The following is a 27,615-nucleotide window of genomic DNA, read 5'->3' as shown; positions in this document are numbered from 1 at the left end:
CGATCCTTTCGACGATCTTCTCGCGTCTATGCGTTCCCCTCGAGAAGAAGAGCGTCCTCGTGCCGGAGTTGTCACCGGAAGATGACCTTGGGGCCCTAGGAAGGGAACCCTAGGATTGGCGCCGAGAGGAAGAAGAAGAGGGAGAGGTGCGGCGTGAGGTTAGGGTGAGGAGGAGAAATTGCCGAACCAATTAAAAATAAACCAAACCCCACTTAAACCAAACCCAACTGGCTACTTAAGTGGTCTAAAGGCTTAGCGGACCCGAGAGGTCCCGGGTTCGATTCCCGCTTAAGCTATTTTGCTTTTCTAATGATTTTTGCTACTTCCGCTACTCTAAAAATTCCGGAAAAACATCTAAAAATTCCAGAATAATTATAGAATATTTCTAATATAGTTTTGAGAATTTTCGGGCGTTACAACTGTTTATAATTTATAAGGTACTGATAACATGATCTTCTGTGTGTGACACCACACACCATGTTATCTACAATATAAATTAATTGAGCAACTACATTTATCATAAATGTAGACATTTAACCAATGTGATTCTTATTTCTAGATAAATGTTTATACCAAAAGCTAGGCTTTTAGTATACACTCTAACAATCTCCCACTTATACTAAAAGACTAAGCTGCCATATCTGCTGCCATACATCTTATTCCCATCCCTTCAACATGCCCATCAAAAGCTCTTTCCTTAAGGACCTTAGTGAAAAGATCTATAGGTCATCACCTGATGCAATCTAGGCGGCAACAACTTCTCCTCGTTTATACGATTTCTCGTATTGGGTGGTACTTGCGCTCTATTGTGTTTACTTGCCTTATAGACTTATGGTTTCTTCGAGTTTGCTACTACACCAACATTATTACAATAAATTGTAATAATCTTTGGACAAACCAGAAATCATATCTAAGTCTATCTTGAGGTTATTGAGTCATTCAGCTTTTATGGCTACCTCAGAGGCTTGCCATATACAAAGCTTCTATGGTGGAGTCCAGAAAAACACCTATGCTTATCACTCTTCCATAGTTATGACTTTATCTCCTAAAGTAAACACAAAACCCCGAGGTTGACTTATTATTGTCCCTATCCGATTGGAAGTCAAAATCCGTGCAACCCACAAGGACTAAATTAACTGCCTTGTAAGCTAGCATATAATCTCTAGTGCCTCTAAGGTACTACAATATATGCTTTACTACAGTCCACTGTCCTTGTCCAGGGTTACTTTGATATCTGCTAACTATGCCCTTGGCAAAACAGATTTCTGATCTCGTGCATAGCATACATTAGGCTTCCAACAGCCGTAGCATAAAGAACTGCCTTTATTTCCTTTATCTCCTTTGATGTCTACAGAGACATATCTTTAGATAAAGTTACTCCATCCTTAAAAGGTAAGAAACCTTTCTTAGAGTTTTGTATGCTTAAAACGAGCAAGGATTTTTCCGATGTATGAAGCTTGGGATAAGTAAAATATTCTTTTCTTGCGATCCCTTATTACTTTGATCTCAAGAATATATACATTCTCCCAAGTCCTTTATATTGAATTGTTTGGACAACCATATCCTTACTTCTGACAACATTTTGATATTGTTTCCAACTACCAAAAATGTTATCTAAGTATAGTACAAGAAATACCACCACATTTCCATCACATCTTTTGTATACACAAGACTTATCTGGTTACTAAATCCAAAGATCTGGATTACTTTGATAAACCGGATGTTCCAAGACCTTGAAGCTTTGCCTCAGTCCATAGACTGATTGAGCTTGCACACAAGATGCTCTTAGCCCTTTGCAATGAACCCTTCTGGCTGCTTTATATGGATGCTTTTTTCAAGACTTCCATTAAGGAATACTGTCTTGACATCCACTTGCCAAATAGATAAAAGAATCCGGATAGACTTAAGCATGGCTACCAGTGAAAAAGTTTCCTTTTTCATCAAGCCTTGCTTTGAAAGTTTCTACCTTCCAGTCTATCCCTCGTTTCCTAATATAGACATTTTTACACCCAAAGGCTTTTACACCATTTGGTGGTTCTACAAGCTTCCAGGTTTTATTAGAATACATATATTCTAATTCTTTTATTCATTACTCTTTGCCAAGATGCTGCATCTTTATCTTGGAGTGCTTCGTCATATGTCCGGAGATCAAGTTCATGTCCTCCAGGGATCGAGTCCAAAAACTCTCCCAAAACATGAATCTTTTTAAGTTGCCAAACAACCCTCCCACTACGACGAGGCACTATCTGCAATTGTGTATCATTTGTGATACGTGATGCAGTTTTCTTGTGGTATCTCATCTTGTACAGTTGGTACTAGATTAGACGTGTCTTTTATTATTTCCTTAAGAACAAATTTTCTTATGGGCACATGATTTATTACATAGTCCTTTTCTAAAAATCGATCATTGATGCTAATAATGACCTTCTGATTTTTAAGACTATAAACCTACTTTCATTTCTCTAGGATAACCCACAAACAAGTGAATTCCTGTCCAACTTATCATTGTCTCTCTTCAGCATATGTGCTGGACTACCTGAATCCGAATATGCTTCAAAATAGGCTTACGCTTATTCAGCAATTCTATATGAGTAGAGAGTTGTTATGACTTTGGAAGGTACTATGTTCACTTCCGTTTCCAGAGCATATCTTTAAAATGAATTTGGTAATTCATCATCAATCTCCTTATTTCTATAAGAGTCTTATACCTTCTTTCTACTACACCATTCTGAAGGGGTGTACCAGGTGCAGTTAGTTGGGATTGAATCCCTACTTCTGATAAGTGACTCCTAAATTCTCCCAAGAGGTACTTGCCACTACGATCTTACCATAGTGACTTTTACTTTAACATTTCTCCGCATCAGTCTTGTACTCTTTGAACTAATCAAAGTACTTAGTCTTGTAGTAAATTAAGTAAATTTATTTGTATCTTGAATAGTTGTCGAAATATTCAATACTATCTCTTGTCTGGATAGTCATAGGATCACATAAATCAGAATGAACCAATTCCAATATATCTTTGACTCCATACCCCTTAGACTTAAAAGCTTCTTGGTTATTTTTCCTTCCAAGTAAGACTCGTAGGGTGGAAAGATTTCCACTACTAATGAACCCAAAAGTTCATCAGCTACCAATGAATCCTACTCAAGTTAATATAACCTAGCCTTAAAAGCTAAAGATATAATTGGTTCATTTTCGAAGGTTACTTTCTCTTAAAGTTATAAGATGTGTTACTAATTTCCATTTGTTGCATCTTGAGAGTTATTGGATTTATAAATTGCCAACCAACATACCAGAACAGATAACTTCCCTCTTTTTCTTAATAACAACTTTGTTATTAAAAGAGGCAGAATATCAAGTTCTTTGAATAGTTTAGAAACTGAAAACTAGTTCTTTCTAAACTTGGTGCGTAAAGACAATTACTCAAAAATCCATGTTTTATTCTTATCAAAAGATAAACATCTCCCACTGCAACAGCTACCATTTTTACAGTAGTGCCCATGTAGACGGTGTTTTAATTTTCATTTAGTTGCCGGGTTTCCTGGAACCCTGCAATGATTAATGGCATCTGTATCTACACTCCAGGTTCTGGTAGATAACACCACTAAACATGTTTCAACTAATGAATTAAATACACCTATATTGTTCTTAGTTCTAAGAAGACAGTCTACCTTAATGTCCAAGTCCTATTTCCAATCATTACAATTGGGATTACTAAGTCTTTCTTATAGTATGACTACTAGGGGATTGACAAACATTTTAAATCCTAAGAATCACAAAAATACTTGGTCAAGATCAACTCCTTAAAAATCCCCATAAATTTTGTATGCCACGATAGTGTGGACGTATACAAAATCGAAAAGGAGATTTTATTCATTAATTTTATTATCTCGTCAACTTTACTTTATGACGAATAAAATTAATAGTTGATCTGTCTTTGATAAAATATTTGGTCAAAAACTTTTGAATTTTAAAAAAATATTGATTCCTCAAACAATATTATTTAAATTCACCAACACCTCAAACACCGTGAATTTTGCATGCCACGTTAGTGTGGACGTGTACAAATTCAACATTTGTAAAAGGAGGGTTTTAACCCATTAATTTTATTAGTTTGTCAACCTAACTTTTTGACAAATAAAATTAATAGTTGGTATCATTTGGTCACACAAATAATAGCAGTGACTCCGATGGGGAGGATACTATTAGATGTGTCTAAATGTATACCATTACTTGACACTAAGTCCATTAATAAGATTATGCCCCTTCCGTTGGGGAAGATCACACGCTCTTAATTAACTTCCTATAGTCATCCAAAAATGGAAGTCTGTTCTAGTGATCCACAAACAAGCTCATCCGTTATGGAGGAAGGCACTCAGAGCCAACGCGCAAGCTTGTTTGCATCACTTACAAACCAGTAATGGAGACCATGAGATTTACTTAAAAATCCCTCTCCCACTTAGTTATTTATAAATAAGGAATTTTAACTATGCTAGCCACCTAAATATGTAAAATAACATGCACACACAACACAATATAAAAGCAATAAATAGAAAATCTAATTTTTAACTATTATGGTTTTTATCTCTTATTGTCCTCCGTGTGTTGTCATCCCAAGCTGCTGCCATATTTGGCCACTGCCACCGGGTCTAGCTGTCGCATCCATCTTGCTCCTTGTTCCGCTGCGCCTCTGGTCCTCTAAAAAGTTCCACGCCTTGCAAGATTCGATCCGCGACATAAATAGAATTTTATATTTTTCGATCCTATATTCGTCGAAGGAATGTACATGTAAACTAGATCAAAAATAAAATCCTAATAAAACTAAATACAGCTCCTGCTGTATTTTATAATACAATCATGCACACACAATAAATGCCCTTGACATGTCCAAGGGTCCAATCACACACATAATTACTATAAGCCATAATAGTTGGATCCTGCATCCACAAAGTTAGCACATCCTACTATTATCCTGCCTAAATTATGTATGACATGTGCATAATTAAATTAATACCAAATACACAGAGGCAAATCCCTAGCTCTGATACCAATTGTTGGTTGCTACTCGGAAAACCTAGAGGTTCCACTGTACAAAAATTTTGTACAAAGGTCTGAACCTTTTCCTAGCTACCATGTGTTCATTTAAATTAAATTTTAGATCGCCTGCGGAACTTAACACGTTTGATCCAAAACTTAATTTATTTGTTCTTTTAGGTTTTGACATGGATCTCCTGCGGAACTTACACGTTTGATCCAAATCACCTAAGTTATTAATTTCATTAAATATTAATTTCCAAAATTGGTTCCCAGTACTGACATGGCGAGGCACATGGCCTTCATGGATATGGGAGCAACCACCACCGACTAGACAAAACCTTTTAAGGAAAGCTAATATTTAATTTCCTAAAATAACTTTAGGTCAACCGAAAAGAACAATCAAATCACAAGGAAAAGAAAAACAAAAGAACACTATATCAAAACAAATTCGAAACACTAGAATCGTATGCCTCTTGTATTTAGTATTATTTCCAAAAATAACTAGTATGATGCGGAAAGAAAAATTACTAGTTATACCTTTTAGAAAGAGCTCTTGATCTTCTACCGTATTCCTCTTCTAACCTCGGACGTTGTGTGGGCAACGATCTTCCGAGATGAGAACCACCTAGCACCTTCTTCTTCCTTACAAGTTTCGGCCATCAAAACTTCTCCTAGGATGAAGAGGTTCGGCCACCACCACCATTCTCCAAGGGATGCTAGAAAATAGCTTCTTTTCTCTCCTTCTTCTCCTTCTTAGTTCCGGCCACCAAAGCTATCTCCACCATGAGAAAACTTCGGCCACACAAAGGAGAGGAGAGGAAAGAAAGGGTCGGCCACACCCAAGGAAGAAAAGAGGGAGAAAAATAATAGAGTTGTTCACTCATGAATGCACCTCTACCCCCTCTTTTATAATCCTTGGTCTTGGCAAATAAGGAAATTTAAATAAAAACTTCCTTAATTCTTTTTCCATGAAAAGGAAAATTTATTTAATTAAAAATAATTTTTCTCTTCTCAATTTACAATGGCCGGCCATTATACAAATCTCCAAGCAAATAAAATTTTAAACACAAATTAAAACTTCCTTATTTGCTTCCGGAAATTTATAAAATTTTTCCAATAATTTTATCCCTTCATGATTGGTTAATAAAAAGAAATTTTATAAATTAAATCTTTCTTTTAAACATGTGGATAAAAATAAAGTTATCTCTAAAAATTAAAATCTCTTTCAATCTACAAATAAGGAAAGATATCAAATCTTTTCTTAATCTTTTGTAGAAACTTATAAAAGAGATTATTTAATTTTTAAACTTTCTTTTAAATAATGAACATGTTTAAAAAGTAAAGTTTTCTTAAAATTTAAAATCCACCTTTTAATCAATAAATAAGGAAAGATTTTAAATTTTTAAACTCTCTTTTAAACATGTGGATGATTTACAAATAAGAAAAGTTTTTAATAAAAATTAAAACCATCCTTTTAATCGACAAATAAGGAAAGAGATTAATCTCTTCTCTTAATCTTTTGTAGGAAGCTATAAAAGGAAATTTTAGTTTTTAAACTCTCTTTTAAATCATGATATCCACATAAGAAATAATTTTAATAAAAAAACCTTTTTAATATTGTAGTGGTCGGCCACCTAAGCTTGGGACCCAAGCTTTGGCCGGCCACCTACATGGCTCATCCACTTGGTCTTGGCCGGCCCTAGCTTGGGTTCCAAGCTAGCTTGGTCGGCCCCATTGGATGGGTAAGAAGGTGGGTATGCGGTGGGTATAAATCTCTATATATTAGAGGCTATGATAGGGACCGAGAGGAGGAATTGGTTTTGGTCTCCTGATAAAATTAAGCATCCCGTGTTCGCCCCGAACACACAACTTAATTTTATCAATAATAATTCATTCCACTAAAGAACTATTATTGAACTACCGCACCAATCCCAAATTACATTTTGAGCTCCTTCTTATTATGAGTGTGTTAGTCTCCCTGTGTTTAAGATAACAAATGTCCACTAATTAAGTAAGTTACTGACAACTCACTTAATTAATATCTAGCTCCAAGAGTAGTACCACTCAACTTCATCGTCATGTCGGACTAAGTCCACCTGCAGGGTTTAACATGACAATCCTTATGAGCTCCTCTTGGGACATTCTCAACCTAGATTACTAGGACACAGTTTCCTTCTATAATTAACAACACACACTATAAGTGATATCATTTCCCAACTTATCAGGCTTATTGATTCATCGAACTAAATCTCACCCATTGATAAATTAAAGAAATAAATATCAAATATATGTGCTTGTTATTATATTAGGATTAAGAGCACATACTTCCATAATAACTGAGGTCTTTGTTCCTTTATAAAGTCAGTATAAAAGAAACGACCTCTAATGGTCCTACTCAATACACTCTTAGTGTACTAATGTAATTATATAGTTAAGATAAACTAACACCTAATTACACTACGACCTTCCAATGGTTTGTTCCTTTCCATCATGGTCGTGAGCTACTGTTTATAATTTATAAGGTACTGATAACATGATCTTCTGTGTGTGACACCACACACCATGTTATCTACAATATAAATTAATTGAGCAACTACATTTATCATAAATGTAGACATTTGACCAATGTGATTCTTATTTCTTGATAAATGTTTATACCAAAAGCTAGGCTTTTAGTATATACTCTAACAATATCATGTCGTATCGTAAAAATAAGCATCATGACATTTCATATCATAGTATAAAGAACATCCTATCATAGCATGTGAGAAAGCATCATATCATATCATTTTATATCATAAACATATATGCAAGATGCCCTTTAAATCCTGGATGATGTCATATACAAGATGCTTTTCAAAACATGCTTCATGTCATGTGCCAATGTCTTAAAAACAATATCATATAATACTTAAAAATAATCTCAACATGAGGGGGCCAGACTTAGTACCACATACATACATAAATGCGCACATCCTAAGTAGACCCAAGGTTGCTAGTCTTGATCTACTAGGAAACTAGGCCCGTAGCTCGACCTAGGGGAACGTAAGGAGCCCACCCTTTACTAGGCCCGTAGTTAAAGCTAGGGGCGCATAAGGAGCCCACCCTTTTGGTACAAGCCATACAAAGTAAAATATTATGTCATATACATATCATAGCATATCATGTTCATGTCATTCATAGCATATCATATACATGTCATTCATAACATATCATATTCATGTCATTCATACATATCATGTACATGTCATTCATAGCATATCATATTCATGTCATTCATACATATCATGTACATGTCATCCATAACTTTTCATAACATGGAGAGTGCCCTTAGTCTCACTTGATAGGGAAGCAACTCTTAGGCCTTTCACTTAGCTTGTCATAAAGAGTGCTCTTAGTCCCAAAAATAGGGAAGCATCTCTTAGGCCTTTTCTTTTCATTTCATAAAGCATACATACTTGAACATTTTTCATATCATAGAGGACATTTTTATGCATGATTCACAAGCATACATATAAATGAACATTTATCATAACATGGAACACATAAGAATGCATGGAACATAAGTTAGCATTTCTTAATTCATATCATGGCAAGGTGAAGCACTTAGAGAGTCATAATTGGGTCTCAATATCAACCTACTAAGGGTGGCCAAAACATGTAAAGGTCCACCTAGGTTGCAAGCAATCATAATAGCATATACACCCTAAATAAATTTCATAACATTTATCCTAAGGAACATCATAAGCATATTAAATTCTTGGTTCCAAGCTTCCTAGGTCTAACTTCATAATGGGGCCGAAACATGCAAGGCCTAGATCTAGGTTACAATAGCATATAACATGTTAACCCTAAACAATTCTCATGACATTTATCCTAAGCAACAACATGAGCATATTGAATTTAGGTTTCAAGCTTCCTAGGTTTACAAACCATAGGTGGCCGAATGTCCTAATTGGGAAGCTAGGTTCTCAACCAAATAAAAACATAAGAATATCATGTTAATTCCATATTATATCATAGGGAAGAACATGAGCATGTTAGAATTGAGTTTAAGCTTGCCTAAGCCCTAAAATCTATCTTGGCCGAAAGTTCTCAAGGTGGAAACATAGTTCTAAACAACATGAAATCTTAAGTACATCAAGTTATCTTCATACCATATCATGAGAAAGATCATAAACAAGTTAGATTTGTGTTTGAGCCTAATTAGGGTTTTTAATCCTTTCATGGCCGAAACCCTAGGGTAAGGTTCACTTAGTTCCAAACAACATACAAGTATGCAACATTAAGGAAACATTCATAACATATCATGAGAAGGATCATAAGCATGTTAGTTTGAGTTTTAAGCTTCTCTAGGGTTCTTATTCCTTTCATGGCCGAAACTCTTAAGGTAAGGTTCTCTTAGTTCCAAACAACACACAAGCATGCAACATCAAGTAAACATTCATAACATATATGAGAAAGATCATAAGCAAGTTAGTTTGAGTTTTAAGCTTCTCTAGGGTTCTTATTCCTTTCATGGACGAAACTCTTAAGGTAAGGTTCTCCTAGTTCCAAACAACATACCAACATGAAACCTTAAGAAACATTCATGACATATCATGAGAAAGATCATAAGCAAGTTAGTTTTGAGGTTGAGCTTTCCTAGGGTTTTTAATCTCTTCATGGCCGAACCCTAAGGTGAGGATTCACTTAGTTCTAAGCAACAAACAATCATGAAATATCAAGGAATTATTCATACCATATCATGAGAGAAACCCTAAGCATGTTGGTTTTGGTTTTAAGCTTTCATAAGTCTTACAACTCATCATGGTCGAAAGTTTCAAGGGAAATCCTAGGTTTTTAAGCCATCTATACTTGAAGAAAAATCCCATAAAAACTAGTACCACAGGTGAGGGGATACTTACCTCCTCTTGCTTGGTCTTTTCTTAAGATAAAGATACCCTTGAGAAGAAGAAGAAGCTCCTGCTTCTAGTATTTCCTTCGCTTCTCTTGCTTGTAAGAAGTAGGTCTTGAGGCTTTCTTCTTGAGGTTTAGTTTTCCTTAGGAAGAAAACTAAGATTGCATTTCAGAAATTTGGGAGAGGGGAGGCTCTAGGTTCGGCAATGGTGAGGAAAGGAAGAAGAAAATAAAATCCCTTTTCTTTTTTCTCTCTTATGCTAAGGGGAAGGAAGAAGCAAAGATAAGTTTTGTTTTCCCCTCCTTATTAACTCATTTTTTTATTTTCTTAATGATGAAGAATGCCCCCATTCATTCCCTTAATTTCTCTCCTCTCATTCCCTCATGTATCTCCACGAAAATGGAAGAGAAGGAGGAAGGAAAAGACAACTTGTCTTTTGCTAGCTTTTTTCTTAATCATGAGAAGGAGGAAGATAGCTACTTGATGTTTTCTTGCTTACTTCTCTTAATCATTCTTTTACCTTTATCTATAATTTCTATTCTCTATTCAATAATAATTTATGATGGCCTAGTGGTCAATCCGTAATCCTTAGTTTAAAGAAAAAGATTCAAGGTTCAATCCTTGACCAATTCCTTTTCTTTTATATATTCTTCTTGGTTCTATCTTATCTTTTTATTCTAAGAGAAAATCTTCACATACTTAGCTTAAGAAATTCGTGGGTGTTACAGTACCCCATACCTCATATAAAGTTCACCCTCGAACTTTAGAATAGCTCCGGGTACTTTTGTTTCATATCGTCCTCACGCTCCCAGGTTGCCTCTTCGAACCGCTGATTTTGCCATAGGACTTTTACTAAAGGTACTTCTTTGTTTCTTAATCTTTTGACTCCTCTATCCAGTATTTGGATGGGTTTACTTTCATAACTTAGGTTCTCTTGAACTTGTACTGTTTGTGGCTCAATCACTTGATCTGTACTAGAGATACACTTCTTGAGCATTGAGACGTGGAATACGTTGTGAATAGCTGCCATCTCCTGGGGCAGCTCTAGCTCGTACGCCACTTGACCCACTCTTTTCAGTATCCGATATGGTCCCACATATCGTGGACTTAGCTTGCCCTTCTTCCCGAATCTCATTATTCCTTTCATCGGAGCTACCTTGAGAAATACCGAGTCTCCGATACTGAATTCTACTGGCCTACGCCGTTTGTCGGCATAACTCTTTTGTCGGCTCTGATCAGTTTCTATCCTTTGACGAATATTCTGTATAGCTCGGGTGGTGTCATCGATGAAATCCGTTCGGAGCCCCATTTCTTTCTTTTCTCCACCTTCGTACCAGTATATAGGTGACCTACATTTCCTCCCATACAGAGCTTCGTAAGGCGCCATTCCAATGGTAGTTTGGTAGCTATTATTATAAGAGAATTCCGCCAAACATAAATATCAGCACCAACTTCCTTTGAAGTCTAAAGTGCAAGCTCGTAACATGTCTTCTAGCACTTGGTTCACCCTTTCCGTTTGTCTGTCAGTCTGAGGGTGGAAGGCAGTATTGAACAATAGCCTTGTGCCAAGAGCTTTCTGAACACATTCCCAAAAATGTGAGATAAAGCGACCATCTCTATCAGAAATAATGGTTTTAGGAATCCCATGTAATCTGATAACTTCCTTAACATATAATTGGGCTAATTGCTCCGTTGAATATGTCATCTTGATTGCTAAGAAGTGTGCGGACTTCGTCAGTCTGTCCACAATTACCCATATGGCATCATACCCATTTGTTGTCTTGGGTAGTCCCGAGATGAAATCCATTGAAATGTCTTCCCATTTCCATTCGGGAATCTGAATTGGCTGCAGTAACCCTCTAGGTCTCTGATGTTCTACTTTGACCTTCTGGCAAGTCCAAGAATTGACATACTGAGCCACATCTCTTTTCATGCCGAACCACCAGAATTTCTTCTTCAAATCTTGGTACATTTTGGTGGATCCCGGATGCATCACATAAGGTGTTGCGTGAGATTCCGCAAATATACTTTTCCGCAACTCTGGGTCATCAGGAATACATAACCGATCTCAGAGATAAAGTACTCCATTATCAGCGATACGAAATCCGTTATCCTTCCCTTCTAGGACCTCTTGCTTGATCCTTTGGGTGCTCGAGTCGCGACCTTGCTTCTCTAATATGTCGTCAAACAGCGTTGGTGCTATCATCAGAGTAGAGAGCCTTTCTGAAATGATTCCAATCCCGTAACACATCTTTTCCCGTTGCTCCCCAATAAACTCGAACTTCAGTTCGGCTTCCGGTCGGAAGACTACTTTTCATTTACGACACTCTATTGAAGCGCCATACTTGCTCAGGAAATCTATGCCTAGTATAATATCAAAATCCTGCATGTCGAGTATTATCAGATCGCAGTAGAGTTCTCTGTCTGTGATTCGGATAGGCACGGCTCGCAGCATCTGATCAGATGGCATCACTTCTCTCGAAGGCAAGGTTGTTAAGAATTTGCCATTTATGACTTGTGGTGGCACTTCTAACTTTTTCGTGAAGGGTGTGGAGACAAACGAGTGGGTTGCTCCAGTATCAAATAATACAGTAGCATACTGACTGAAAATAGATAGCTGACCTGTGACAACTATAGAAGCACTCGCCACATCCTCCTTGGTGAGAGAGAAAACCCTGGCATTCGTCGTCACTGGTGGGGCTTCTAATCTCCCTTGGCTAATCAGAGTCCCTTCCAGAGCTGCTTGCATCTGATGTAGCTGGGCGGGGGTACTCCTATTCTGGTCATACTGCTGAGATGGTACCTGGAACCGGGTAGGGCAGTCTCTGACCATATGTCCTTCCTGTCCACAATTGTAGCACTTTCTCGTACCCTGGTGGCATACTCCAGAATGCTGCTTTCCACAAGTGGCACACAGAGGGTATCTCGACTGCTTATTTGCTGGACCACTTTTTATGTTGTTCCATTGTTTTCTTTTTCCAGTGGAGTTTCCTTTCCAGTTCATCTTGGTACTCTACGGTTTCTGTCCTTTCGTCTGTGCCGGATTCTTCCCTTCGTTCATCGCCTTCTGATAGTGTTCTGTGATCAAGGCACTGCTGACTAACTGTTCCATGGTTTGCGGTCTATTAATTCCGCCAGCCACATTCAAAGCTATCTCAGGTCGAAGCATCTTCAATATCAGTCTAACCCGTTCTCTTTCCGTGCTAACCAACTCTGGACATAGGCGTGCGAGGCGGTTGAAGCGCTTTACTGCTTCGTTGACAGATAAGTCACCTTGCCAGAACTCGGTGAATTCGTCGTAATGTCGATTTGTCACCTGTATATGGAAATACTCCTCCAAGAATTTTGCTTAAAAATCTGCCCAATTCATTAGGTTGACTTGTCTTTTGGTCTTAACTCTTTCCCACCACATTCGTGCATCTTCGGAAAAACAAAATGATACACACTTGATCTTTTCTGATATTGGCCAATCCAGCAACTCTACTATACTTTCCACTATCTTGAACCAGGCTTGAGCGTCCCATGGTTCGCAAGTACCCGAAAAATTCTCCGGCTTCAGCCTTAGCCACTGTATCAAGTAGGTTTCTTGTCGGGCCACTGGGGCAGGGGCTATCGGCAGTACCGGTGCAGCTGTAGGTATGACGGGCGGTGTATTCTGATTTGCTGGTGGGATGACCAGATTTACTTGTTGATTCATCAGGGCAGTGATCACTTGTTGTTGTTCAGTGATCTGACGTTGGAGGTCTGTAATCACTTGGGTCAGATCTGGTGGAGTCACTGTCTCCTCGATCCTGTTACTGCGTCTTCTAGTAGCCATGTTTATCTTCATAAATAACAACAAGGCTAGCATAAGTCATCACAATTTCTAACCAGACTAACCTAAGGTGATTATTATTCTTAACAAGTCTTAGCCTATGTTATAGTCAATTCTATCCTACCTTCATGTATCCCTAGACTAAAAACTGTGAATCATATATCAAAAAAAATAATAAACATGCGTATAAAATTAAAACATTACTTATCATGAATAAAAAAAGAAAATAAGGTAAGCATAGAAATTCTTACTCGGAGCGGCAGAGTAGAGGCTTGATGTGTGTGTAGTGAGATGGCTAACCTGGCACTGATACCAATCTGTAACGCCCGCCCTTCTTTACTAACCTGCCTAGTGAGGACGGGGTTACTTACTTTCTACTTACATAGCGTATGTACAAATAGTTTTCTTTTTCATTTTTTTTTTCAAAACAGCGGAAGTAATTGATCATTTAAAACATAACTAATCATACCAATATGCTCAGCATAGTTATAAACTTAAGGAATCATAATCATCTATTCCTAACATAAGCCTAAGTAAAAATGGTCTTGCAAGTCATCAACATAATAAACATAAGCAGGTCATTTATTTTTCTTTAGCCAAGCCACCACCACACACATCTTTCTGCCCCTCCTGCTGCTCCTTTAGTTTATCCATCCTTTACCCTTATCTGTGGTACAAGGAAAGTAAGCTATGAGCACACAAGGCTCAGTAAGATCCTTTCCTACTCACAAAAACCGTACATATCATATAAGAGTAATCATATCACATATCATAGCATGAATGAAACTCATATCATGGCATAATGGAAATCATATCATGGCATAAATAAAGATCATATCATGTCATAAATAAAAATCATATCATGGCATAAATAGAAATCATATCATGGCATAGATAAAAATCATATCATGGCATAAATAAAAGTCATATCATAGCATCAAGTGAGCATCATATCTTGGCATGAACTTATCATAACATTGCATAAAATAAACATCATATCATGACATAAACCTATCATGGCATAAATGGCATTCACATCATAATGTAAAGTAAGCATCATAACATATCATGTCGTATCGTAAAAATAAGCATCATGACATTTCATATCATAGTATAAAGAACATCCTATCATAGCATGTGAGAAAGCATCATATCATATCATTTTATATCATAAACATATATGCAAGATGTCCTTTAAATCCTGGATGATGTCATGTACAAGATGCTTTTCAAAACATGCTTCATGTCATGTGCCAATGTCTTAAAAACAATATCATATAATACTTAAAAATAATCTCAACATGAGGGGGCCCGGCTTAGTACCACATACATACATAAATGCGCGCATCCTAAGTAGACACAAGGTAGCTAGTCTTGAACCTACTAGGAAACTAGGCTCGTAGCTTGACCTAGGGGCACATAAGGAGCCCACCCTTTACTAGGCCCGTAGTTCGACCTAGGGGCGCATAAGGAGCCCACCCTTTTGGTACAAGCCATATAAAGTAAAATATTATGTCATATACATATCATAGCATATCATGTTCATGTCATTCATAGCATATCATATACATGTCATTCATAACATATCATATTCATGTCATTCATACATATCATGCACATGTCATTCATAGCATATCATATTCATGTCATTCATACATATCATGTACATGTCATTCATAACTTTTCATAACATGGAGAGTGCCCTTAGTCCCACTTGATAGGGAAGCAACTCTTAGGCCTTTCACTTAGCTTGTCATAAAGAGTGCTCTTAGTCCCAACAATAGGGAAGCATCTCTTAGGCCTTTTCTTTTCATTTCATAAAGCATACATACTTGAACATTTTTCATATCATAGAAGACATTTTTATGCATGATTCACAAGCATACATATAAATGAACATTTATCATAACATGGAACACATAAGAATTCATGGAACATAAGTTAGCATTTCTTAATTCATATCATGGCAAGGTGAAGCACTTAGAGAGTCATAATTGGGTCTCAATATCAACCTACTAAGGGTGGCCGAAACATGTAAAGGTCCACCTAGGTTGCAAGCAATCATAATAGCATATACACCCTAAATAAATTTCATAACATTTATCCTAAGGAACATCATAAGCATATTAAATTCTTGGTTCCAAGCTTCCTAGGTCTAACTTCATAATGGGGCTGAAACATGCAAGGCCTAGATCTAGGTTACAATAGCATATAACATGTTAACCCTAAACAATTCTCATGACATTTATCCTAAGCAACAACATGAGCATATTGAATTTAGGTTTCAAGCTTCATAGGTTTACAAACCATAGGTGGCCGAATGTCCTAATTGGGAAGCTAGGTTCTCAACCAAATACAAACATAAGAATATCATGTCAATTCCATATTATATCATAGGGAAGAACATGAGCATGTTAGAATTGAGTTTAAGCTTGCCTAAGCCCTAAAATCTATCTTGGCCGAAAGTTCTCAAGGTGGAAACATAGTTCTAAACAACATGAAATCTTAAGTACATCAAGTTATCTTCATACCGTATCATGAGAAAGATCATAAACAAGTTAGATTTGTGTTTGAGCCTCATTAGGGTTTTTAATCCTTTCATGGCCGAAACCCTAGGGTAAGGTTCACTTAGTTCCAAACAACATACAAGTATGCAACATTAAGGAAACATTCATAACATATCATGAGAAGGATCATAAGCATGTTAGTTTGAGTTTTAAGCTTCTCTAGGGTTCTTATTCCTTTCATGGCCGAAACTCTTAAGGTAAGGTTCTCTTAGTTCCAAACAACATACAAGCATGCAACATCAAGGAAACATTCATAACATATATGAGAAAGATCATAAGCAAGTTAGTTTGAGTTTTAAGCTTCTCTAGGGTTCTTATTCCTTTCATGGCCGAAACTCTTAAGGTAAGGTTCTCCTAGTTCCAAACAACATACCAACATGAAACCTTAAGAAACATTCATAACATATCATTAGAAAGATCATAAGCAAATTAGTTTTGAGGTTGAGCTTTCCTAGGGTTTTTAATCTCTTCATGGTCGAACCCTAAGGTGAGGATTCACTTAGTTCTAGCAACAAACAATCATGAAATATCAAGGAATTATTCATACCATATCATGAGAGAAACCCTAAGCATGTTGGTTTTGGTTTTAAGCTTTCATAAGTCTTACAACTCATCATGGCCGAAAGTTTCAAGGGAAATCCTAGGTTTTTAAGCCATCTATACTTGAAGAAAAACCCCATAACAACTTGTACCACAGGTGAGGGGATACTTACCTCCTCTTGCTTGGTCTTTTCTTAAAATAAAGATACCCTTGAGAAGAAGAAGAAGAAGCTCCTCCTTCTAGTATTTCCTTCGCTTCTCTTGCTTGTAAGAAGTAGGTCTTGAGGCTTTCTTCTTGAGGTTTAGTTTTCCTTACGAAGAAAACTAAGATTGGATTTCGGAAATCTGGGAGAGGGGAGGCTCTAGGTTCGGCAATGGTGAGGAAAGGAAGAAGAAAATAAAATCCCTTTTCTTTTTTCTCTCTTATGCTAAGGGGAAGGAAGAAGCAAAGATAAGTTTTGTTTTCCCCTCCTTATTAACTCATTTTTTTATTGTCTTAATGATGAAGAATGCCCCCATTCATTCCCTTAATTTCTCTCCTCTCATTCCCTCATGTATCTCCACGAAAATGGAAGAGAAGGAGGAAGGAAAAGACAACTTGTCTTTTGCTAGCTTTCTTCTTAATCATGAGAAGGAGGAAGAAAGCTACTTGATGTTTTCTTGCTTCCTTCTCTTAATCATTCTTTTACCTTTATCTATAATTTCTATTCTCTATTCAACAATAATTTATGATGGCCTAGTGGGCAATCCATAATCCTTAGTTTAAAGAAAAAGGTTCAAGGTTCAATCCTTGACCAATTCCTTTTCTTTTATATATTCTTCTTGGTTCTATCTTATCTTTTTATTCTAAGAGAAAATCTTCACATACTTAGCTTAAGAAATTCGTGGGTGTTACATATACAGTGGAATTCTTTATCAGGGGAGCCGCCTTTGTGTCCCTAATGATGAAGAGCTGAGAAAGAAAATTTTAGAAGAAGCTCATAGTACACCTTATTCCATGCATCCTGGTTCTACCAAGATGTATCAAGACGTGAAACAGAGATTCTGGTGGTCTGGACTCAAAAGAGATGTAGCTAAATATGTCAGTATCTGCCTGACATGTCAGAGAGTCAAAGTAGAACACCAGAGACCAGGAGGAGTTCTACAGCCTCTTCCTATACCAGAGTGGAAGTGGGAAGACATATCCATGGACTTCATAACAGGTCTCCCAAGAACCACAAATAGATATGATGCGATATGGGTGATAGTGGAGAGATTGACCAAGTCTGCTCATTTTCTAGCCATCAAGGTGTCCCACTCTATAGAGCAGTTGACACAGCTGTATGTTAAAGAGGTGATCAGACTTCACGGAGTTCCTAAATCTATTGTTTCTGATAGAGATGGGTGCTTCACCTCTCACTTCTAGGAATGTGTTCAGACTGCACTAGGCACTAAACTCAAGTTCAGCACAACCTTTCATCCTCAGACTGATGGGCAGACAGAGCGAGTAAATCAGATTCTAGAAGATATGCTCAGAGCTTGTGCACTAGATTCCAAGGGAAGTTGGTGCAAGTACCTGTGCTTAGCTGAATTTGCCTACAACAACAGCTATCAGACCACCATCAAGATGGCACCTTATGAGGCGTTGTATGGCAGGAAGTGCAGATCACCCATTTGCTGGCAAGAAGCAGGTGAAAGAAGAGAGATGGAAGTGGAACTGGGCATTCAGATAGAGCTGATAGTTGAAACTACTCGGACTATTCAGAAGATCAGATAGAGAATTGAGACTGCCCAGAGTAGACAGAAGAGTTATGCTGATACACGCCATAGGCCAATTAAATTCCAAGTAGGGGATTCAATCTTTCTCAAGGTTGCTCCTATGAAGGGAGTGATGAGATTTGGCAAGAAGGGCAAATTAAGTCCTCGCTATGTAGGACCCTACCTGATCATAGAGATGATTGGGAAAGTAGCTTACAGGTAGGACTTACCACAAGACATGTCAGCAATACACAATGTGTTTCATGTCTCCATGACCCGAGCCAAGTGATTCAGCCTTAGTCAGTGCAGATCCAAGAGGATCTTAGTTACGAGAACAGACCTACACAGATAATGGATAGAGCAGTTAAGAGATTGAGAAACAAAGAAGTATGACTAATGAAGGTCGTCTGGCAGAACCAGAAGCATGAGGAAGTCACTTGGGAGTGGGAGGACAGCATGAGACAGAAGTATCCAGAGCTATTCTAAGTTCGAGGATGAACTTTTTATAAGGTATGGGGGATTGTAATGACCCAATTTTCTCTATTTCAAGTTTTAAAAGTCTATAAAAATATTTGGAAATGCTTTTAAAATATTCTAGAGATTTTTAGAAATTTTTAGAGTATTTTTATGCAATTTTTGGAGGTCGTATAGTATGTTTTCAAAAAGAAAGAAATTTTGACAAAAATCGTTGAAGGCGAGGTTTGAACCTACGACCTCAGGTCGGACTGACCCAAGCAAAACCAACCCAACTAGCTGAGCTACACGGTTTTGTTAACCTTATAAGGAGAGAATTAAGTTTATAGCATAGTTTTGATTAAACCCGAATATAAGAAAGGGAATTAGGTTTTGGATTTTCGGAAAACCAAAACTTTTTCTCTAAAAAATCCCTCTCCTCTCACGCTCGTGACGGCACGCGACATCTCTCTCTCGGGCGAAGATGAAGTCGATCTAGGGTTTTCCTCCCTCCGGCGGTCGGCGAAGGCTTCCTTCCGGCGAACCTTGGTGATTTCGGTCCTCTTGTCAAGGAGAGTTCGTAGAGACGAGGAAGAGGCCGGGAAGATCAAGCTCCTCCGAACCCTGGAACCACCTTTTCGGCTGTGAGTTCAAGAACATAGAGGGTAAGTCGCTTACTCACCTGCGGTAAGAGAGGTTTCGGATTTGTTTGAAGTTTCCTTGTGTCTTTTGATTTTTTTGAAGCATGTTGTGATCTTGCTTGTGTGTTTACTGCCGTGTACTTCAAAGAGGGGAACTAATGGTATGAATTAGGCATGTTTGTTCTTTTTGATATAGGGAAACTGATCTGGAACAGGGGAAGAGCTGTGGTTTCGGGTTGCTTGTAGTGGTTGCTGCCATGACCATTAAATCCGAATTTGCTAGGTTGATTATGGGATCATCTTATTGTTGAGTAATTCGGATTTGGGTTTATGCCATGCAATGGGTGTGGATAACTTTAATTTGGGAGTTCTGTTGGATTTTTAATGGCTTGGTTTCCTTGCTTCAGTTTTGTACAGCATTAGGATGAATAAAAAGGTAAGAGTAGTAAGTGTTTCTTGTTGTCTTGCTTCCGGATTTCCTTCCTGAACAACATTAGGATAGCTTGGAATTAAAAGAGTAGTTTAAGGAATTATTTTGCATTGAATTATGTTTTGGTTCCTTATATGCTATAATGTTCATGCATCAACTTTTGATAGCAGCAGCATTCTTTTTAGTAGATAACAATATTAAAGCCTTAATCAGAGTTAAAAGAGGTTGATGAGATGGTCATACTGTGCTCAGAATGCTCATGTTTCCTTTACAAGTTTTATCAGTTTTGGGTTGGTTTGATAACAATATTAATGGTATTATATCAAATATAATCCTGAGGGAGAACATGTCCTACCATTACTTGTCCAATGGAATAATTGAACTTGGCCTAACCATGTGTTAAAGTCCATAATAATAACGTCTCAATCATCTAAGAATGGTTAGTGTGATTTGATAAATGAAGCCTTAATTTTAGATCCAGTAGCTTAATAAAGTACAGTATAATTGTGAACGAATGGTAGTGTTAGCAGTCTATTGTGGTTTGGTTAGGGAAAATGAATGAATTGTTTAGAATGACATGTGGTTAAGCAACTCAGTTATTTTTCTTCATGCTGTATCCTTAATAAGAAGAAATAGCTAAAAAGGGTTAGTCTTTTGAATTGATTATCTTTGATCTCCGTTGTGTAGTTAGTATTTCAGTTTTCAGTTTTCTTTGCTAATCCAGGAGCAGGGACAGGCCTTTCATATTAGCATTTGTGGCTTAGACTCTCCTTGCTATTTTTTTGGACAGCCTTACCTAAATTCTAGCATGACTAATTTGGTGCTGCAAAGTTTGATTTATGCTTATTGTAGCATGCTTAAAGGAGTCAGATTTGCTTTCCTTTGCTTTATTTTTATAGCATGCTCATTTAGTTGCAATTCCCTACTTGTTAGATATACTTACAGTGTTCTAGTAAGCTCTCTTAGGGGATTATGAGAAGTTATGAGGAGAGAAAAGACCAAGGTCTTGATAGAATCCCTAAATTTTAAGTATTGGGATCAGCAGCACATCAAGTGCTCAAAGAAATGCCAAGGCATTTTATTATAAGGAAGTTATAGTTAAATAGAAAATAAGTATTTTACTTTTTAATGGCATGTACCGGACACAAGGTCCATTGGGTGGGCTCCTAGATCGCCCCCCCTAGGCACAAGATCGCCTAGAAGAACCTTAGTAGTTTCGGGATTAGCTACCTTGACTCATACTAAGGATGCGCGCAAATTGGTACAATGTTGGGCCCAAGAGAAGTTGATTATTATTTTGAAGTATATAAGTATAAGTTTTGAACAAATGAAATAAGTTTCATATAGTTCTAAAATCAGCAAGTTTAGTTCTTTATTCTACCATGTTTATCTAGTAGATGAGTAGTTTTTCATGTTTACCTATTGGATGAGCAGCTTTCACATGTTTAGCTTTATTCCTAGCATGCAGTTTTATCCTTGTATAGCATGATTAGCTATTAGAATTACATGAGTAGATTCCTTAACTTTTCTTTGCTATTAGTTTGACATGAGCAGATATGTTTATGCTTTACTTTCTTTTAGAGCATATAGTTTTTAGATCTTCGTGTTTTTGTGAGTTAGATAGCGCTTACTAAGCAAATTTTTCTTATAGACTGCACTTCCTCTTACTGCAAATAAAGGAAAGGAAAAGATTTAGCAAGGAAGGCGACAAGGTGGTGCGGATGGTGTGTGATGCGTGGACTGTGGGAGAGATCAGGGGAATTGAGTCACACTTTATGTTTTATGTCAATAGAGATTGATAAAGAGTTATTTCTATTTTTCTGATGTTGCTATTGAGTCTATTCCGCATTGTTTGTTTGGTTGTTTCCACTGTTGGAGTTTGATTCATTTATCATTGTTAGATTAGTCTTTTTTAAGTTGTTATGTCTTATAAACTGCGTGGTTGTTTGATAAATGTTCCAGCCGCCTGTGGCTATGTATATCATGTTATGTATTAATGATTATGGTCACCGGTATAGGGGAGACTCTGCCGAAATTTTTCGGTAGGGATTCCTCGTGGTTTTTAATTATACCGGTTAAGTAGAGTTAGTAGTTAAGTAACAGTCACTCTTAGAGAGTAGTAGAGTATTAAGAAGGGTGGTCGTTACACGTTGATCGCTTGTTGTGGGCAATCACTAATAATTCAGAAATCTTTTTTAAGTAAGCAATTACAAGTACTGAAGAAACAAAGTATACCGACAATAAGGAATTAAGAATTTGTTCATCGGTTGTCAGAGCAATGTAGAAGAGAGCAATAGTTGTTCATTCTTGATCTTGGAAATTGTGTTGTTGAAGCAACTGGTCAAGCCCTCCTTAAATAGCCAAGCTAGGCCTGATCCATATCCACTGATCTTGAGATTAGGTTTGACTCATCGCTGATTGGTCGACCGATCCCCTGGTTCGGTCGACCCATCCTGCCTGAATCAACCCGTCTTCCTATCCAGATTCAGCTTCGGATGAGTCCTCATTCGGTCTATCGATCCCGTCTTTCAGTCGACCAATCTTACTATCCTCGCTGGTTTATCTGGTCTGATTCGATCAATCTAGCCTAATCTCGGTCACCGTATATCCACTGATCGATCGACCGAACTCGAGGTTCGATCGACCGATCCTTAGCTCGAACCCTTCATCTGGCTGGAAATCTATCTATTTTCTTTGGAGGTTCGGTTGACCGATCCCCGGTTCGGTCGACCGATCAAGGTTAAGTTCGACCCTGTAAAACTGTTAGTTTCCTACAAAACAGAGTTGACAAAATAGCAAATAATATATAAATCATTATTAACTTGACAACCTACGGACTGTCAAGTTCTGACTTTGGATTTCCTCTGGAAACCCTAGGTCGAACTGACGCCTACTATTCTCTCAACAGGAAGCACACCCTCACCTACTCCTCTTAGAAGAAGTTACCTATTGCCAAACCATTCCTCTAGACTGACTGGACTTTCTGCTGGATGCCTGCTCCACTACCCGTCTAGACTTTCCACCTAGGGTTACCGCCCCCTAGGGCCTATGGTTACATCCCCCTAGGGTTTTCCATAACCTAGGGTTACCATCCCGTAGGACCTAGGGTTACCTCCCCCTAGGGTTTTCCATAACCTAGGGTTACCACCCCATAGGACCTAGGGTTACCACCCCCTAGGACCTAGGGTTACCTCCCCCTAGGGGTTTCCACCTGCCTAGAATCCATTATAACTTTTGCCTAAGACAACTTAGAACTTTCTTGCAAGTTCAATCAATCTTGTTAGATCACAAGACAACTTAACTTTGGACCCTTTGGCATAATCAAAACTCAGGTTTGATCGTCTAATGCATCCCGCACCAACAGGGACAACTTTAGATGCTGATCCAACAAAAGAAACCAACAGAGGTTTTTATGTTGAGATTAAGATAGTCCTAACTGTCAAATTCATGCATCATTACTATCTATTGTGCTAATTCTATTTTGTAGCATCATATGACCCTTTGAACTTCAAAGGGTCACAACTTTTGATTCAGGACTCTAAATCAGGCTTAATCAACGACCACATATGCAGAACTCAGAGATCTACATTTTATCAGTTAATTGAAAGGATCTATTGATTGATCAAAAATATTAGTCAACAGATAAAAGTTAAAAATTTCAAAATGATCACATCAAAGAGCTGGAAAGGAAATTTAGAGGTTCCATTGACGTATCAGGTGGATCAATTAATGGATAAAGGTTGGAAAGTGTAAAATGATCAAATTGAAGTGAAAACTAGAGGTTCTGTCGAGGGATAAGATGGATTAGTCAACTGAACAATATAATTTTAGGGATCAGACGAATTAGATCGCAATAAACAAGGAAGGAACAGAGGATTAGTCGACGGATAAGCTTATCAGTCGATGGATAGGTTTAGTCAACAAAACATTTTATGAATCGATGGAATGCAACCTATAAAATAAGCCCTCAAACTCTGAGCCAGACATAACTCTCAACTCCAATTCATTCTGCTTCTACTATAACTATCTATGCAAGTTTCAACACCACTGCTTCGAGAAGCTCTCCAACAACTATGCTTATTCTTCAATCTAGTGTCGTTGGTAACCTTTTTATATGCTTGCACTTATTCTTTGAAGATAGTAGAATTATTACTATCATCATATCATATTTGTATGATCTTGCTTCCCTAGAAGAACTAATATTAGAATTGCCCAACGAAAGCAGTCAAGGATCGCATACCTTGGAGTAGGAGTCGACTGGGTTCTAAACCAACTAAAAAAGAGACTTGTCTTTTGTCTTTCTTTCTTTACCTTATTACGCTGCATACTCTAGTTTTATGAAAGAAACAAAAGGATTTTAATAGAATGAGATTCACTCCCCTCTCTCTTCTTTCACAATCCAACATGTTGGTGTAGTCAGCATCAATAGTCAAATTCAAGTTTTGATAAATGATTTAAAGTTAGATATTGTATGTTCTAACCTATTTACTAAGTGTGCAGGACTAAAAGTCTTGATGAGACTTGACACTATGCTGAAGTCTAATTAGGTTTGGAGGACCTAATAACTAGCAAGAAGCCTAGATAGGTTGATATCTAGCAGAAAGTTTAGTTGGGTCAGTGAGACCTGACAATTGGCTGAAGTTCAAATGGAGTATCTAGCAAGAAGACCTAGTGGATCAATGAGATTAGAGTCAAGTAAGTCGGGAAATGGTAAGTGAAGTAAGCATTGGAAGAGAGAGATCCAGTGAGGATGTATTCTTGGTTGAGGGAATGTAAGCGTGGGCCCGACCAAGGATTTAAGTTGTCACGCCTCAAGGTTAAGGTTGCCAAACAAAAAATCGGGCAGTACCTCCCTTGTAGCAGTGACAAATGAAACCTATATACAATGCCACAAGGCTACTCACAAGCTATCAACAACCCACACGACTAGAACATACACAACCACGTAGTTATATACACAACCCACATGGCGAGAATAAAAAGAACATAATCACGCAGTTGTATAATAAGCATCCCACATAGTCGTACTAAAAACACAGCGGAAACATAAGTAAAACATAAAGATAACACAACTGACAGTGAGCCATCCTGACTTGATAAAAAAAGTACAATTCCACCACATATCTAAAATCCACAAACAAACCCAACATGAAAATACAAGAGACAAGCATAAAGAGAAGAATGCGATCTCGAATATAATGCAGGGCAGGTAGCCAGGACTTCTGAGTGACATGACACATCCTACTAACCTGGAAACAAAAGGAAAAGTAAAGGGTACTGAGTACAAAATACTTAGTAGGTACAAGATAGATAGTGCATGATACTAAATATAAGGATATTAAAGAATGCATTCTCAGGTGAAGTACTTACTATAGAAGTAAGAGAGTTAATATAAGCAACCATTAACGAGGCATAAACAACTATATAACCATCTACTAACATGCTCAGCCAGGTAAGACCAATAACTTGGGAGTACATACTATATATCCAAACCTACGCGAACTAACGCATAACCAACATATAACAAGCATATAACAGAAATAAGTCATCATACATGGGAGTAAAAGCTCTACCACAAGAAACATAAATGACCAAGACATCTAGCTAGGAACTATGGACGAAACACTCTACCACAAATGATCTTGTGGGTAATCTAAAATGTTAAGGTCCATGTCTGCTGGAGAAATGCTCTACCATTAATGGTCTCGTGGGCAGACATGTAGTAGCTATCTAGCTATAAATTGTGGGAGAAACACTCTACCATGGATAGATCCCGTGGGTAGTCCAGATATATAAGTGATCACTGTCTACTGGAGAAACACTTTACCACAGATGGTTCTGTGGCCAAACAGAGTAAGGTAACTATCTAGCTATATGCATTGATGTGTGTAGATTGTATACACTTGTTTAGCATATTTTGACACACATTCACATATTTTGCGCATGCTTTATCTATGCATTTTTGTACTTCCAGCTTTGCTTTTAGCATATTTACTCTTTTTATTCTGAGATATGCTTTTGTGAATTTTCTGTACACAGGAGTCAATTTTGGAGAAGAATTGATGTTCAAGGTGTAATCTACAATTGAACGAAGGAGGAAGGCACCATCCCTGTGTGCCACACGACCCTATCATGGGAGGTTGCCCAGGCCGTGTGGTGATCCTCACCCCTGCAGCACTGGCAGAATGAAGGAGTGTCCAGGCCATGTGAGAATCACACGGCCGTGCAAGCCTTCCAGAGCCAAAGCAATGCATGGTTGTGTGTATCACACGGTCGTGCAACATTTCTAGAAGCCAAGGAAGTCCAGGCCATGTCCCAGACACGCCCATGTAAATCTACACGGCCATGCAAGAGGACAGTGGCAGAGCATGCCACAGCCGTGTGAGCATCACACGGCCGTGTCACCTAGGCAGTGAAGGGGATGGACCAGGCCGTGTGAGCTTCACACGACTGTGTCTCGGGGCCTTGTGGCGCCCAAACCCCAACTCTATATAAGGGTTTCTTGCTCATTTGAAAGGGGGAATTCTCCCTTTTGGGAGAAATCAAGATTTGGGGTGTTCCTCCACCTTTTTGGAGGGATTTTCCTACGATCTAAGGGCGAATCTTCAACGAATCGACTCCAGGGAATGAGGATTGGATCCGAAGACGGTTCTTCATCGTAGATAAGCTTTTCTTCCTTTATCTTTTTGGATTTGGGATCAAGATGCTTGTATTCTTCTTGTCTTTGGATTTCTTTTCTTGTTCTATGGATTACATCTCTATGTTCTAGGATGGAAGGAGTATTTGTAATGTGAAGTTGATGTAAACTCTTGTGGATTTGCCAATTTCCTATTTCTATGATTTTGCCCTATTTGTATCTATTTAATCTTGTGTGGATTGTTGTGATTGGCCTTAATTACCATACTTGATTGAATGTTTGGGTATCTTGTGGATCTTGTAGTCGTGATTCCTCACTCGATTATCCGAAGGACGTTCGTGATGGACAATCCCATGTAAGGATCATTGAGGGATGATCTTGAGGGTGAAATAAGGCATTCAAGAGGGTAGGATAGATTAGATGTATTAATCTTTCATATCTTGATGAGGTTGAGAATTAATGAATTTCTATGTTGATTTTTTGAGGGACGCACGTGACAGGCAAGCCCGTGTAAGGACAACATAAGAATCATTCCTAATTGATCACATTAGGTATAGATTTCAGTCCTAGGTCGTTTGTCTATTGCAAGAGAGAACCGTTAATTTTCTACAAATGATGGACAATTGAGAAATATGATTTGATAGATCATCTACATTAAATAACATTACAAAGAAACCAAAACTCCTAGAACAACCCTTTTATCATAGCCCTAATTCTTGTTTCTATTCTTTTATCTCTATTCTTTACTTTTCATAGTTGCACTAGTTTTCATAAATCAATTGATTAGTTGTTTAGCTAATTCGTCTTGAGATATCTTTAGTGCTTATACCAGTCCCTGTGGATACGATAACTTTCTTTA

Source organism: Zingiber officinale, chromosome 1A, assembly GCF_018446385.1.
Source record: "Zingiber officinale cultivar Zhangliang chromosome 1A, Zo_v1.1, whole genome shotgun sequence".
Classification (NCBI taxonomy): Eukaryota; Viridiplantae; Streptophyta; class Magnoliopsida; order Zingiberales; family Zingiberaceae; genus Zingiber; species Zingiber officinale.
The sequence above is the reverse complement of the archived record's forward strand: the minus strand, read 5'-3'. Positions refer to the sequence as shown.